Here is a 15,887-nt window from a genome sequence, read left to right on the forward strand (position 1 = left end):
AAAGAGATATAGTTCCTCAAAAATGGCTCAAAATAAAATGTGGATACAAAAAAGAGCATCCAGAGCTCAGGAAGGATGTGAAGTGGAAGAGAAAAAAAAAAAAAACACCAAAGAACCAAAACCTTTATTGAGAAAAAAATATGTATACTTTTGATAATTAAAAAAGAAAAAGGCTTGTGTCATTTTTTTTTTTTTTAATGTGTGAGCGGGAGGAAGTTACAGGAAGGGCTGAGCATCCCTGGCTTCCTCTTGCTCAGCTTGGGGGCGGGGTAGGGAGCAGTAGAAGGAGTGGAAAGGCCAAACCCAGGAGTGGGTAATGCTGGGTCAGAGCTGGCTGTGGGGTAGACAGCATCACAAGCATGAAGGGGACAGTCTGAGCCCCTCGTTTGTCCTGTCTGGATGGAGAAGTCCAAACTGGCCCTGGAGCCCTGTGCCTGAAGGACCAGGGAGGCTAAGGGACCAACGGAGGGACAGAAATGAACTGTTTTTGTGACCACTGGGTGAGTCCCCTGTCCTTGGAGGCCACCGATGTAGAGGGAGATGGGGATACTGATACTGTTTCAATGCCCCTCTCCCCCAAATACTTATTACTTAAACAGGAAAAAGAGTAACTTCAATCAGTTTTGACAAATTTATAGTCATATATCTATACCTCTATTAAGATATTGATGCTATATGTTGGCAAACTGAACTCCAATTAAAAAAAAAGGGAAGGATAAAAAAAAAGTCTTGATGCAATGACAGTAACCCAGGTATTCCTGCTTATGAAGGTTCATTCAACTGTACTCCTACCATGTGAAGGCTTTCTAATATACAATTCACATACACACACACACACACACACACAAACACACACACCACAATACACTTTTTTTTTTAAGATTTTATTTATTTATTCATGAGAGAGACACACACACACACACACACAGAGAGAGAGAGAGAGAGAGAGAGGCAAAGACACAGGCAGAGGGAGAAGCAGGCTCCATGCAGGGAGCCCGACGTGGGACTCGATTCCGGGTCTCCAGGGTCACACCCTGGGCTGAAGGCAGGCACCAAACCACTGAGCCACCCAGGCGTCCCCACAGTACACTTTTTAACAAATACAGAAAATAGGGGTGACTGGGTGGCTCAGATGATTAAATGTCAGATTCTTGATTTCAACTCAGTTTGTGGTCCTAAGATCATGAGATTGGGACCTGCATCAGGCTCCATGCTGGGCATGGGGTCTGTTTGGGATTATCATCCTCCATCAGCCTTTCCCCCTCCTGCTCATATGCTCCTTCTCTAATAAATTTTTTTTTAAAAAAATGCAAAGAATTAACTTTCAAACACAAGTCCCTATGCTTTTCTTTATCCATTCTTGGCCATCAATGAAATTTTACACCTACATAAGGGAAGTCCTCCTTGGGACCTCTCTGAGGGGTAAGAAGGCATCATCCAGGCCTCTCCCTTCTATTGTCTCCCATCCCCCCAGTTAGTGTTGGATTTAAAGTCACTTCAAACCCTCTAGAGTGGCCGGGTTATCTTCTATATATAATATATATATATATATTGAAATAGTGTCCAAAAAATAATCTCAAGAGGCCAGAAAAACCATAGATTTAATAGGAAATGTACGGAGCAAACAGATGGAATTTGAGTCAGGGATGGTCCAACCTTGTCTGCAATCTTACATTCAAGTGATTCATATTTTAAGAGGCACTGAATCAGCAGTGGGTGGAATGGATAGACCTGTGTACACCTGGCCCATCAAGGATCTTTGTCCTTGGAACACTTGAAAGCTTTTGGGTTTAATTCTGGTTTTATGGTTCCTGGTTGGTCTGGAATTGTAAAATCCATCATTGGCCAGAGTCCTAAATGATATAAGAGGCCATTATCTTTGGCAGAATCACTGCAGGGTCCCAAGGAAAGGAGGTACCAGAAGATTCACACAGGTGAGAGAACAGGTACCCCTGAAGACTGAGGATGGAAAGAGGATGTATCCTTTCCTTTCTAGGCTGCTACAGAGGAGGCCAGAATCCTGCCGATTAAGAGTTCATTATCCTTGGCAGAGCCACTGCAGGGTCCCAAGGAAAGGAGGCACCAGGAAGATCCATACAGGAAGATTCTTGGCTGTTACAGAGGAGGCCAGGGTCCCTGACCTGTGCAGAGCAGAGAGGGGAAACAGGGTTTATTCCGGGGTCAAGACAAGGAGAGTCCCTACCTAACAGGGACCCTCATTTCTCTTGGAAATGCAACCACTGCCCGTTCCCTGCTCAGAAGTCAGAGGGTGTGGGAGTATCGTGAGTGGGAGCTGTGGTTCTCCTGCTCAGGCTGACTCTATTCTCTCCCTGGGTCCCCTGACACCACATCAGAGTGCACAGCAGGAGTCCAAGTAGGGACCCCTTCATAGAGGTCAAGAGCGCAAAGCAGAGGTTGCAGAGCAGGACCTGTGCAGGTGGCACCGTGACAGGCATGAGCTCCCTCTTCAGGGGCAGCCCAGCCCTTTCCTTCCTGACCTGACTCCTGAGCCCAGAGCTGCAGGCAGGCAGCCTTGGTTCCTGCCAGGGAAGCCCCTCTGAGGGCACAGACCTGCTGCCCAAGGCTCAATCTATAGGGGCCTCCCTGCAGACTTAGCCTGGGGTCCAGCACCCATGGCCCCTGATTTCATCCTGCTTTATGGCTGCTCCCCCACAATTCCCCTCCACCTCACCTGCAGGCCAGCCAAGCCCAAGGCTTTTCCTGGTCTGTCTTTCTCATCCTACTACTGTCCCACCTTGTGTCAGTTCTGCTCAACTTTGAAGCTCAAAACTAATATTCCCAATTTGAAGAGAAGAAATTTCCCGACCCCTGTTCATCTGGATACTTACCTTCTGGGTTCTCCTGGTAGGGGCCTCTCTCAGCTCTGACCCCCGTGGGGTAGCGCATATGAGGTGTACTCTCTCTTACATCCTGTTTAGTGGACACGGGATCTAGGAGGACAATGGCCCTTGCTTACATGTGTCCCCCTGGTGGTTCCTCTCGGTGTCCAAGAGTCTGCCCCCCTCACCTCGGCCTCATCCCCTCCTCCCCCAGCAGGGCCAGGACCTGTGTAGGCCACCTTGCTCTGTCCTTCTACCTGCCTTGAGCGTGACGGGCCATGTGGATTTCACAGGTGGTGTTCTGGAGAGGGTGCACGCTGCTTTGCACTTCCTCAAAATATCCTTTAAGTCACTGTGCTCTTTTCACAAATTCTACTCCCTGTGGAGCTGCTGTCCCATCTCTCCACCCCACAGGCTTCTGTGCTCTCTGGTCTCCTAAAGTCCTGTGTTCTCCACTCCTCACTCAACAGAACAACTGGTCTCCAAATATAGCCAGCAGGACAGAGTTGGTTGTGAAGCATGAGCCAAGTGCATCATCTCATTCAGAGGCAGGACTGAACACACCACACCGCCTGGTGGGGCCAGGCTCCAAGGAATAGGGGACTTACGATGGGGAGGAAGTAGACTGCAACTGGATGGGAGCTGATGGAGGGAGATCCGGAAGGTGGGACCCAGGGAGGGGTGCACCTTCACCCAGCCTCTGATGGGGTGAAACTGGGGCAGTGTTTGCCCTTTGATGAATGAATGAATTGATTGTTTATTGGATGACTCTTGGTGGGGAAGGCTTCAGGTCGATGGCCCAGCCTCTCTCCCATGTTGGGAATATGAGAAAGCAGGAATCCCAGCTTCCCACTCCTTCCCAGCATTTCCCTAGCACTTGGGGAGGGGAGGGCTGGAACCATAGAGCAGATACCCACCCTTGACTGTCTGTGAGTGGAGTAACATGCCCCTCAGAGATGTCCTAACCCCCAGAGCTGTGAATGTGGTAGGTTACATGGCAAGGGGGAATGCATGATGAGATGCAGTTAAGATTCCCAACCAGCTGACCTAGAGATGGGGAGATTATCCTGGGCTATCCAGGTGGACCTTATGTGTCACCAGCTGTGTGTGTATAAGTGATGGAGCAGGGGAGGGCCAGTGTCACAGTAATGTGGTGTGAGGAGGACTCGACCACCACTGCTGGCTGTGAGGACAGAAGGTGCCCCGAGCCGGGGGGCCCAGGGGTCTCTAGAGGCTGGAAAAGACAAGGAAGTGCTTCTCCCTTAGAGCCTCCAGAAGAGCCAGCCCTGCCAGCACCTTGACTTTAGCCCAGGGAGCCTCATGTCAGACCTCTGCTCTCTAGAACCTTACGTCATCAAACTGGTTTGTCTTAAGCCACCAGGTTGGTGGTGATTTGTTTCAGCAGCCACAGGAAAGGAACACAGAGCAGTTCCCTTCTGGTGTAGTTGAGGCTGGAACCACCTACACTTCTTTGGGGTTCCTGTGAGTTGGGAGGCAGGTCAGAAGGAGACCAGAGCCTTCTCTCCTGCTGCCCAGCTGAAGAACTTTGTTAGGTTCCTCCTGGGGAGTGGGGAGCTCTTTAAGTACTCAGAGGCATAAAGGAGGGGGCTCAGGGCAGACGATGCTGATTCTTCCCTGCCAGGAAACCTCAGTGTCCAAGGGGGTCCCTGACAGAGTGCCCCGAGGGGAGTGGTCACAGGGGCAGCAGTGGGAAAGGTCTGCTGGGGTCCAGCTCTGCTCACCTGCTGCTGGGGGTGATCACAGCCACGGGCTGACTGCAGGTGAAGCCCTGGGTAGACAGAAGCAAGGAAGTCCAACTGGCCAGTATGGGTCTTGGTACAGTTTTGGGAAAGTCTGTTGGATCTGGTGCTAAACACACAGAGCAGAGCATGGTGTGAGAGTGATGCAGGTGGCTCCCCATGGCCGCCTCCTCTCTCCACCCCTAAGGATGAAGAAACTTCTGCCTTAGTGTCACTGCTCAGCCTCGTTGGTTTGCTCTTGCATCTTTTTGGTTTCTCATCCCAAACATACTATTACTTCACTTGCAGAAAAACATCAGTTCACCACCATGGGAAGCATTTGGAGTGGGGAGCTCTGTAGGAATTTCATTCTGCTTGGCACAGCTGAGGACGTCAGAACCATGTTCCCACGCCTGGAGCTTCCATCAGCCAGGCCAGCTCCTTTCTGAGTCTCAGCCTTGCCTGAGGCAGGCTGTGTGCCACCTGGCCTGAAGTGATGTGACCCAGACAGGGTTCCCCTGTCTCCTGCAGCCACCCAGTACCCACAGCCTCTATGTCCCCTTGGGTCCTCGCTGCCTCCCCAGGGCCTGCTTCCTTATTTCACCAGTCCTGTCGGCAAAGGCTGTCTTGTTGGAGGGTCCAGACTCCAAATATCTGACATGTTCCTCCTTCCCTCTTGCGCATCCATCACCTTTGTTGTCTTTTTCAGTTAATCTCTGGAATATTCTATACCAGCGTTCTCTCTCCACTGCAGACATTTGCACACCATATTTGGATATGCTAAGTGAAGAAACTGTTCTCTGTTTTATTAAATGAGCTAATGAATGAGTAGCAGATGTATTACCTCTGTAATGATGGAAAATGTTGGAGAGAAGACTGCAGGACCCAGAGGCAGAGCTGTGGGGTGGGAGCTACAGCCTGACCCCCTTTCCAGGCCTGTCTCTGGAGGGCCCTTAGTGCCTCTGGGGCAGCTACAGTGGAGCACAGTGTCTCCTCCAAGGCTTGTAGGAAGCCAGAGAGGAGGTCCCCACATCTGGAGGAGCCTGGCTTTCCTCTCCCAGAAATGAGTTCAGAGTCCCTCCCCTGCTGCTTTGTGCTTATGTGGCCAGAGGAGAGAGGGGAAGCTGGAGGGGACAGGGAGAAGGTCTCTTGGCCTGTAGCTGAGACTATCAGGACCAGAGCTTTCTAGCACCCCACTCCCCTCTCCCCCCTGGCAAGGTCCCACACAGTCTGGGGCTACAAGAGGGTCGATGAGACTGGGAAAGAGAAGCTGCCTTCCCTGGACAAGCCTGTCCTAGCTGAGTCTGTCCTTTATCAGTGCCTGTGGGAGAGCAGATGGAGATGTGCAGATGCAGGGGCTCGCTCTTTCTTCCATCTTTCCCAGTATCGTGGTGCCCCCAATACATGTTCATACATGTGCGCACACAACCCCCCCACAGACACACAGAGTCTCAGGCAAGTTTAGAGATCACTCTCTATTAATCAGGGAAGAGAGAGGTACAGTCTTGATTCCTCCATGGTTGGGTACCAGGGCCCCAGAGCACAGGAGGGAGCAGTGCCTACTTGGGTCAAGAACCACGGATAATTTCAGTCGGATGTTATTTCCTAATTTCTCTATCCCACACCAGTAGGTGTTTGTGTCGTCCTGCTGTAGATTCTCCAAGACCATGGTAATGTGCATTGGCTGTGATTGTCCTGGATGGACACTTGGCCCGTCTTCACCAGTTTCTCTGACCCAGTGGTTTTTACAAGGATTTTACAGGAATCCCAGTCATAATCACGGCACCACCACTTCTTGTAGGATTCCCACCCTTGGCCATAGGAACATTTTGTGATCAGTGTGCCCATCAGTGTGCCTCTCACTGTTCTCTCCTGTCAGATGGAGAAGTGGCCTAGAAAACAGAAACCCAACATTCACCTCCTTCTCCCTTAATACCTGGGCTGGTCCTGGTGCTGCTGAGGTGCCTGGCACTGCCCTGGAGACCAGCCAGGAGCCTCTGCCCTCTGTGTAATCGCCCCATCCCACCTGTCCCTTAATTCCCTATAGTATGTCTTTTGCTGTCCCCTCTCTCTGATGTCCCCTTGCCCAATACAGGGTCCTGTGCTCACTCCTCATCCTACTGACCACCCTCCTCTCCTTTGCCTGCTGCCGACACCTCTTCCCAGCACCACAGAATGCCCACTGCTGCCCCATGTGTATATCTGAATTCCAGCTCTGGATATACACTGAATATACACTGAATATACAGATATACACTGTCTCTGGTGAGACAGCAGAGTCCCCTCCCCACCCACCCCATGAAACTCTCACCCCCATTCACCTAAAATACCTCACCCTCTGAATTCACACATGGCTCGGAACTAAACACACACTCTCACACAATAAATACGCACACACTTACTCACACAGGTGATTGCTGGTTATTTTACCGGCGCACCTTGCTCCTCTGAATCGCCATACCTTTGCACAAGCTGATCCCTCTGCCTGGATATGTTCTCTCTTCTCTGCTTGAAGGAATCAAATATTTATATTCATCTCTCCAGTTTTGACTCAGTGTCTCTTCTAGGTGCTTCCAGTTTGTAGCCACTTGGTCTTTACTGGTGCCACCAGAGGACTTTGTCCCTCTCTTCATTGTTGTGTTATGACACCAGATCGTGGTCTAGTCTTTGGTCATTCAGAGCAGAGACTTTGGCAGCCTGATGAGTGGGGTTGAGCAACTCTCCAGAGAGCCTATCACACACTGTTTCTGCTGTCTTTCTTCCTCCCTCTAGTCTGAGCTCTTTAGAAGAGAAGATCCCAGCTATAGCTATAAGTCAAGACCAGTTGTGCAGGGTTTTAAATGATCCTGAAGCCTGAACCCCACCTTGACTGAGTAGGTCTCTGGTGGAGGCTGAGCATCTGTGCTCCTTCAACGTTCCTCAGGAATTCATGCATATATATATATATTTGTGCATGGATGTGCTTATCATTCATCTATCTATATATCCATCCATCCATCCGTCCATCCATGCATCCATTTATTCGTTCATCCATCCATGCATCTATTGATCCATCATCTGTCTCTCCATCTCCTTGGGAGGGATGACAAACAGTGCCCTAGAAAACAGACACCGTTTGTGTTATTTATTTTTATTTTCTTTCTCAAACACTAACTTAGTACCTGTCAGATTACAAAACTTTAAAAAATGTTTTTTTAATGAATGAGTGTCTGGATGAATGAAAGGCCCTGCCATTTCCCCTGGGACAGACCCCAGCCCTGCAGGTGCCTCGTCCTGAAGCCCCTGCCTCACTCACCTTGGGTGACAAGAAGGAGCAGAACCCAGAGCAGCTTCATGTCCTGCCTGCCTAGGTTTTTTCCCTGGTGCTCAGCTAACGCTCCCTGCCCTCTGGGACTGGAACTGAGCTCAGAGGCTAACAGCCTTCTATTTTTCGAAATTAATCTTTTTTAGTTTCTCCATCTACTTCCCTTAATTTTTTTTCCCAGTTACTTCCTGATTTCATTAATTAGAAGAAAAGGAGTACTGTCCTTTGGAGCATATGGCTGATATGATGAGGTATCCCCTCTCTTTGCTCTGGTCCCTTACCTCAGCATCCCCTGGAGTCTGGCCCTGATGAGCTTCTCTCCGGGGAGGGCCCCTGCTCCCCTCTCTAGCACCACCTCCAGTCTCTGCACACCTACTTCCTGCTACCCCCATCCCCCAACTCAGTTCTGGACCTCCATTGGCTACTGGAACCTTTGTAGAGCTGTCTACCCTGTGAGCTCAGATGTGCTCAAAATGCAATTTCTGGTAATCTCCATTCCTCAAGTAAATCTGTCCCAACATCTGGTCCATGGGCCCAGGGCCACCCTCTCCACCGGCGCACACCAGACTAGCCTTCCTAAGATAAAGCCCATGGGGCCTTATTCCGGCCACCTACCACTTCAGAAGGCCTTGTTGGTATAGTGGAGTAGGAGGTGGAGTGGCCAAGGGCTTTGCCAGCAGGAGGAGGAAAGGGTGCTATGGGCCAGTCCCCAGAGTTCCTGTCCCCTTCAAGGTCCTTCTAGCTGCACCAAGAATCAAATTGACACGAGACAGATGAACAGGAGAAACTCAAAGTTAATAGCATACATGCAAGGAATCCACATAGACATAACAGTCAGGCATAATGGGCTCTGAATGTCATCCTGAATTAAGAGAAGGGGGTGGGGAGTTCGAGACTTCAAAGGGAAGGAATACAATTCATAGGAAAATGAAAACCAGGGGATCCCTGGGTGGCGCAGCGGTTTGGCGCCTGCCTTTGGCCCAGGGCGCGATCCTGGAGACCCGGGATCGAATCCCACATCAGGCTCCCAGTGCATGGAGCCTGCTTCTCCCTCTGCCTGTGTCTCTGCCTCTCTCTCTCTCTCTCTCTGTGACTATCATAAATAAATAAAAATTAAAAAAAAAAAAGAAAAGAAAATGAAAACCAGTAAGCATCTGGTAGGCAAACATTTGCTTGCCATGTAGTTGGGTTAGTCACAGAAAATTTAAATTTATTTTATTTATTTCTTTATTTTATTTTTTAGATTAAAAAAATTATTTAGGGCAGCCCCGGTGGCTCAGCGGTTTAGCACCTGCCTTCGGTCCAGGGCTTGATCCAGGAGTCCCAGGATCAAGTCCCATGTCAGGCTCCCAGCATATTAAGACTCAGGGTTCTCAGGTAATCGAAGAACTGATGAACACAGGGAATTACTTTGGCAACCAGAGTCATAATTTCTTAGGCAGATACCTTAAAAGATAAAGAAATAGTTTTACTTACAATCTCTTATGGAGAGCAGATCAATAGTTCAAGAAAACTCTCTACTTTTAACAAAGAGAAAACAAAAACTTTGCACCAGTGCACTTTTGATGTTAAAATTCATTTCCTACATTAATTTATCGCAATCTTAGCCAGTATTGGCCACATATAAAATTTCTTTCTAAAGATCTTTTCTTCATAAACCTTCTTGCTCTTTCTGTTTTGCATTTAGATTTTGTCCTAAATGTTTCCTCTTGAAGTAACTGGTCTCATGTTAGGACAAAATTATTTTCTTTTCCCTTGACAAATCTGTCTTTTTATTCTTCATAATTTTTCTCACCAACAGCACATATCCTACTTTCTTCATGTACAGAGGCGTTTCCCTTGTCATTTCCAGTAGTCTTAGTTATGTTTATCAGAAATCTTAATGCTTTGGAACCTTAATGTCCAGTGAAAACCAAGTTGCAAGCAAATGTGAATTCAGTTACATCAATCTTTAAATTGGCAAATTGAAGAATATATTTTATAATTTAGAAATGTGTTGTTTTCACAATACAATCTTTCAATAAAGATTGAAACCTGTTCATTAAGCAGATAAACCTTTGTTCATTATTTTATCTTGCTTACATCTGTTTAACTGTTTAATTTACTTGTTTTTAACAATTATGCCCAGACTGCCCCTAAAACTTTATGAGGCGTTAAGTAAAAATCAATGGTTATTTTCAGGTTTTTTTTCTCCTAGTCACTTCGCAAGAGAGATGCCATGAACTTGTTGGACTCTTAGTAAACACAAGCCAAGTAAAAGTTTTATATTTAATGCTAGTAACTCTAAAGACATATCTATTTTAAATAAACCAAAACCTTAAATTATCTTTAGTGCTGTATATTTTCCCAGATGGTATGAGCCTGAAAAACATTTGGGTGAGTTTTACCTTTGTGAGTTTAGAATGCCCAATGCTTAGGGTTGCTTCCCTTCAAAGTAACTAAATTGAGCTCTTTTGCAAATTAATTTTAACAATACCTCCCTTTGGGAGAGAAAACATCTCACATATATAATATACATGGACACACACAAAATACACATAAAGATGCACAGAAAATCTTAATTTTGTTTTGACTAATATTTGTGAAGAGGACATTATGGGCCCAATTTTAAAATACTTCCTGTTTGTTCTTTAGTGTATGTTTATGAAAAACTTTCCACTAAGTTTTCATTTCCCTCTTTTCCTTCTTGTTTTTTTCTTCTTTAGTCTCAGAGATTGTAGGCTGTGTTTAAATTTCAAAGATATGAGAAGCTTTATGATTTCAAGGAACAGAGAAAGAATGTAAAATTTTTTTTCTTGAAATTCAGGGTAATTGCTATATAAAATTTACCATTTGAAAAAATTAAAGAACATTTTTGTTCAAATATCCTGATCTTTTATAAATTTTACAAACATCTTGAGAGGAATAGGCAAGGCTTGGAGATTGATAGAGCTAGGTGGGCTTTAGCTTGTTTCTACAGTTGTAATTCTGGTTTTGTAGAAATTTCTACAAAAAAAGAGCAGTTGTTCCTCATTCCCAAAAGACCTGGATTACACCCTGAATATCAAGTCACTGCTCCAACTTGTTAGCTAAATTTGCTTTTTTATATCAGAGAGAACTTTAACTAAAAATGGAAACCAAATTATTTATGACTTTGTATAGCCTGTCTAAAGCTTTTAATAAAGGTAAAAGCATTTTTTTTGGTGGATATGCAATGTAACTTTGACTTCTATTACCCCTGAATACTGTCCTCCTTCAAATGATAATTTATAGGAGGACATAGGAGAAATTTTGGTCATTCGTCTCCTCTGTGAACAGAGGGTTGTAAATATGGTCAAATAATATTTGTAATTCCTCTCTAAATGCGGTTGAAGTGTCTGAAAGTAGAGGTAAAAGGACGTTATAATTTAAAAGCTCTGTTACTGTCCAGAGGACATGAATTTTTTGTGGTGAGGTGTCCAGGATACACCTGCAAACATATTGTATAAGAATTCTTGAGGAGGGCAGAGCCTGAGTACAGGGCCCTGGAAGGTAGGAGCAAAGGAAGCCTTGTTGCCAGTCCCAGGCACTGTTGTCAAAATCACTTTTGGGCTTTCAGCATTTATAGGAGCAACCTGGGTACTTTGAACCTAGAGGTCAGGCCAGAGTGATCTTTGTGAGTTTTGTAGGGAAAGGGAAGTTAATACAGGCATTGAAGCCAGAGTTTAAGGGGAAACACAACAAACACAGAATAAAGAGACAAACCAGAAACCAGACTCTTAACTCCAAAGAACAAAGGGATGCTTCCTAGAGAGGACGTGGGTAGGGGGTCGTGTAGAATAGAGGAAGGGCATGAAGAGTCCACTTAGTGTGAAGAATACTGACTAATGTATAGAGGTAAACAAACAAACAAACAAACAAACAAAAACCAAGACTAATGCCAGTGAAAAACTCAATGAAACTAAAACAAACAAGGAAGAGACAAAGGGGAATTTACACAGATGTGGATGTTTATACTTGTCCTAAAGTTGAACTTCTTCTATCTTGTCAAGGGAATCTTTAAGGCTAGCCATGATACTAACAGGACAATTGAGAGCTCTTTAATATATATATATATATTTTTTTTTTTCAAAATACAGCCAATTGAAAGGATCCATCATCTGGCCATTGATGGGCAGGATCTATTACTAGCAACTCAAACCAATAAGCCTTTTTGTAGCTTAACCCAGGACACAAGAGGTGTCCAGAGAGGGCATAGTTCGTGCAGTCTCCATGATCCAGAAGATTACTCCCAAAATTCTGTTAAGAAAGCAAAGGCCTTTAGTACACAGGCAGTAAAGGCAGTATAGTGGAAAGAGTGTTCGCAGTCTCCCATGAAAATACGAGACTCCTCCCCTCACAGATCTCTAATCTGTGACATCACATGGGTGCTTCTGGAATGGGACTTTCCAGCACTAACAAGCAATGAGGTTTGAGACCACAAAGGTTCTCATGGGCTGGAACCTCTCATGACAAAGACCGCTGAGAACTGGCACAACCTGACAGAGAGAAAGAGACTTGGGTGCCCACTCTAGCCCACTGGCACCAAGTTGTCTCCCGGTGAGTGCACCCTCTAGATGGTGGAGATCAAAGAAAATATTGTCACTGGTCGTGAAGCCAAACTCTTAGGACATAGAAGAAAACCAGAGGAAAAATCTACCAGGTTGATCTAAGCCTTGGGTATCTTGGAACCAAAATAGCATCTAGGAGGAATGTGTCATGGGGTTGAGTACTGTGTGTTGTGTGTCCACCAGTTTTGCTGCTTTGGCTTCCATAGTGGAACTCAGCAACAGATAACAAACAACATAAATGACAGACCAAGGAAAACAGAGACCACCTCTGGGATGAAATGATCAGTAACTAAAGAGTACTCAACCGACCTGAACCAAACAGTCCCTGAGCCCAAGGAACTGGTTCCACAATATTTTCTTTTGCTGATCTAAATTGAGAAAGAGAGGAAAAGGACTCTGATCACTCTTACTCCCTCTGCCTGAGCAGATAGCAATTCCAGGAGGCTGACATGGGGAGCAATCTTACCTGCCACAGGCTCTCTGTTGGATGTCCCAAGGATGTCTCACCTGCAGCGCCATCGGGGGTGGGTGGTGTTCTTCTAGTTAAAGAATCCTACTGACTACACCAAGTATCTGAGAGCGGGAATGTCACACCCCATTCTTGGGGGGTAAGAGTACTTGTCCCATTCAAGGTCCTTCTGGCTAGACCAACAATCAAATTGACGTGAGACATTATCAGGAGAAATCAAATTTAATAGTGCATGTGTGGGGAATCCACACACACATGGCAGTCAGGCATCATGGGGTACAGATGTCATCCTGAATTAAGAGAGCGGTTTGAGGTTTGAGACTCCAAAGAGAAGGAAAGCAATTCACAGGAAGAGGAAAACCAGTAAATGTTTGGTAAACAAATATTTGCCCTGCCGTGTAGTTGGGCTACTCAGATAAAATTTATCCCTGGCAATGACCCTTATTCTGCAAAGACTCTGCAACTGAGAATCCTCTGTGTAGATAAGGGAGGGGCAAGAGTTTCCCTGGAGCTGGCGGTGTCTTTGAGGGCCTTCAGCTCAGAGTAATCTTCATGCCAAAGTGGCCCATCTAGGGGCCTCCTGCCTTCAGCCCCTGGACCTGTTTGTGTCCACCTGTGAGGGCTGAGCCTTCTGCGATTGAGGGTCTCAGCGAACCCTGGGGTTTCCACCTGAGACAAAGAATTTATAAAGGTGTGGGGGGGGGCAGGAACATAGGCCTCCCTTCAAACTTTTCCCTCCCACCCTTTCTCAGGTTCTACTGCGGTGTCATTTGATAAAATAAACCGCACCCACTTAAAGTGCACAGTTTGAAACGTTTTTCTTCTTGTCTTTAGTACTTCTCAAATTTTACATGTGGTACAATTTTGTGGTGGATTTCAGTTCTACGTGTTAAACACACACACCATTTCAGGGAACTACCATCACAAACATACAAAGCAATGCTATCTCCTTGCCAGAAGGGTCTGTAACTAGGACTTCCGTTTCTCTGATGGCAGGCAGTCCAGCTGCTGAGGTTGGGACTTCAAGTGCTGATGTGGCTTCCGTGGGCTGTGCTGCCACGTGCGCTGGCTCAGCTTTCTGGAGCCCTGCAGGTGCTCCTCCGAAGTGCCCTGCGTGAGCCCTCCAGGGGTCAGCCTGTGACTGGCGGGGATCTTCCCCCAAAGCTCTCTAAGTGGGTGCTCCCTCAGGGGCTCTGGTCAGGTGTATACAGCTGGAGTGAGAGACTGGGAGGCCTATGAAGCTAAAGAGCCTCCTGGGGATTGAGAATAGTTCTTTCTTGATCTAGGTGCTGGTTTATAGGTGTGTTTTATTTGTGCAAATGTATTGGGTTGTGCATTTCTGATGTGTGCACTTTCTGTGTATCTTTTACACTCCAATACAAAGGTTTTAAATTTTACCGGGGGGATGCCTGAGTGGCTCAGCGGTTGAGCACTTCCCTTCAGCCCAGGTCATGATCCTGGAGTCACGAGATCGAGCCCCACATCAGGCTCCCTGCATGGAGCCTGCTTCTCCCTCTGCCTGTGTCTCTGCCTCTCTCTCTCTCTCTCTCTCTCTCTCTCTGTGTGTGTGTGTCTCATGAATAAATAAATAAATAAATAAAATCTTTAAAAAAATAAAATAATAAAATAAAATAAAATGAATTTTACTGGGAAACCTCTCCAAACCATTATACTCTGTTTACTTAATCCTTTAAATATAGCTTTCTTAATAGGGGGACACCCCAGTAGCTCAGTCCATTAAGCCAATTCTTGATTTCATTACAAGTCTATCCCCCAGGAGGGTCTTTAACTTCATAAAATATTTGGGGAATCCAAGGCAGCTAGAGAGGATGCTAGAGGCCACCTTCAGCCTTCTTCATTTAGAAGATCTCTCTCCTCTCTACCAAGAAGGCATAGGCTGTAGGTCAAGAAGGGATGGAAGGCTCAAAGAAACTGGCACACTATGACACCCCTATTTCTTTCTCTTTTTAAAAGATTTTATTTATTTATTCATGAGAGGCAAACAGAAAGCCAGAGACATAGGCAGAGGGAGAAGCTGGCTCCCTGTAGGGAGCCTGATGTGGGACTTGATCCCAAGACCCTGGGATCATGCCCTGAGCTGAAGGCACATACTCAACCACTGAGTTACTCAGCCGTCCCTGACACCCCTGTTTCACATGCTGTGTTGTCCCCACATGCTCAGAGCCCCAATCATCTATGTTCTGGCTCATTCTCCATAACAATCAGGTAACCAACAATGATCAGTCATTTGAGGTATGTGTGGGATATAAGAGAGAAGGACCAAACCAGACCAAATCAACATATTACCACAGAGTGAGGAGAGTTTAAAAACCTCAGCAAGCAGAGAACTAAAAAGGAGCTTTTGAAATGAAAATATAATTCCTAAACTAAACATTTCATGCAAGGATCGAAGAGATGTAAAAACACAAAACCAAACCGAATCTTCCCAAGAAGTAGAATTAACCTCTAACATAAAAGAAAAAGGAGACAGAGGAATTAATTCAGAGGGGAGAGGAAAGGAGGCAGAGGACAGAGGGAAGTGAGGACATGCGAAGGAAAAGGGGAGCCCTGTGGGCAAGTCACTTAGGAGGGCGTTAACATAAGCAGTTTGAGGGTGGGAAGTGGCCTTGGTCCACAACCAGCAGAAATACCCCAACAGATGGCAGAGGAAGCATGGAGGGCACAATGAAGCTGATAGGAAACAGTCACTTTTCCTTCCTTAAAATCTCCCTGTGGCATGTCTATGTCTGAGGAACTTAGAATCTCGAGGAGAAGACTGAGGGTCAGGTTCAGGATTGGACCAGGGGAAGGGCAGGAGTGGTGGTCTGGGATGCACTGAGGTGGGCTGCCTAGAAGGAGGGTTAGGATGGGGCTGTTTGTCCAGCAAGGCTGAGTGTGAGCCCTGAGCACTGCATTCTTCTCCATATGCAAATCCAATGTGTCCCTACCACTTCCTTGGACCGACAC

The 15,887-nt window shown here is 46.3% G+C and overlaps 1 long non-coding RNA gene across 1 annotated transcript; it reads right to left on the reverse strand.

The window, feature by feature from the left end:
* Positions 1-868: 868 nt before the first annotated feature.
* Positions 869-8,009, reverse strand: LOC140597685 (uncharacterized). The gene is made up of 4 exons (XR_011999529.1): positions 7,875-8,009; positions 7,041-7,676; positions 4,583-4,709; positions 869-2,141 (listed from the first exon to the last, which is right to left on the reverse strand). It is a non-coding gene; the product is annotated as an uncharacterized lncRNA (long non-coding RNA).
* Between the last annotated feature and the right edge of the window lie 7,878 nt (positions 8,010-15,887).

This window comes from Vulpes vulpes, chromosome 2 (assembly GCF_048418805.1).
Source record: "Vulpes vulpes isolate BD-2025 chromosome 2, VulVul3, whole genome shotgun sequence".
Classification (NCBI taxonomy): Eukaryota; Metazoa; Chordata; class Mammalia; order Carnivora; family Canidae; genus Vulpes; species Vulpes vulpes.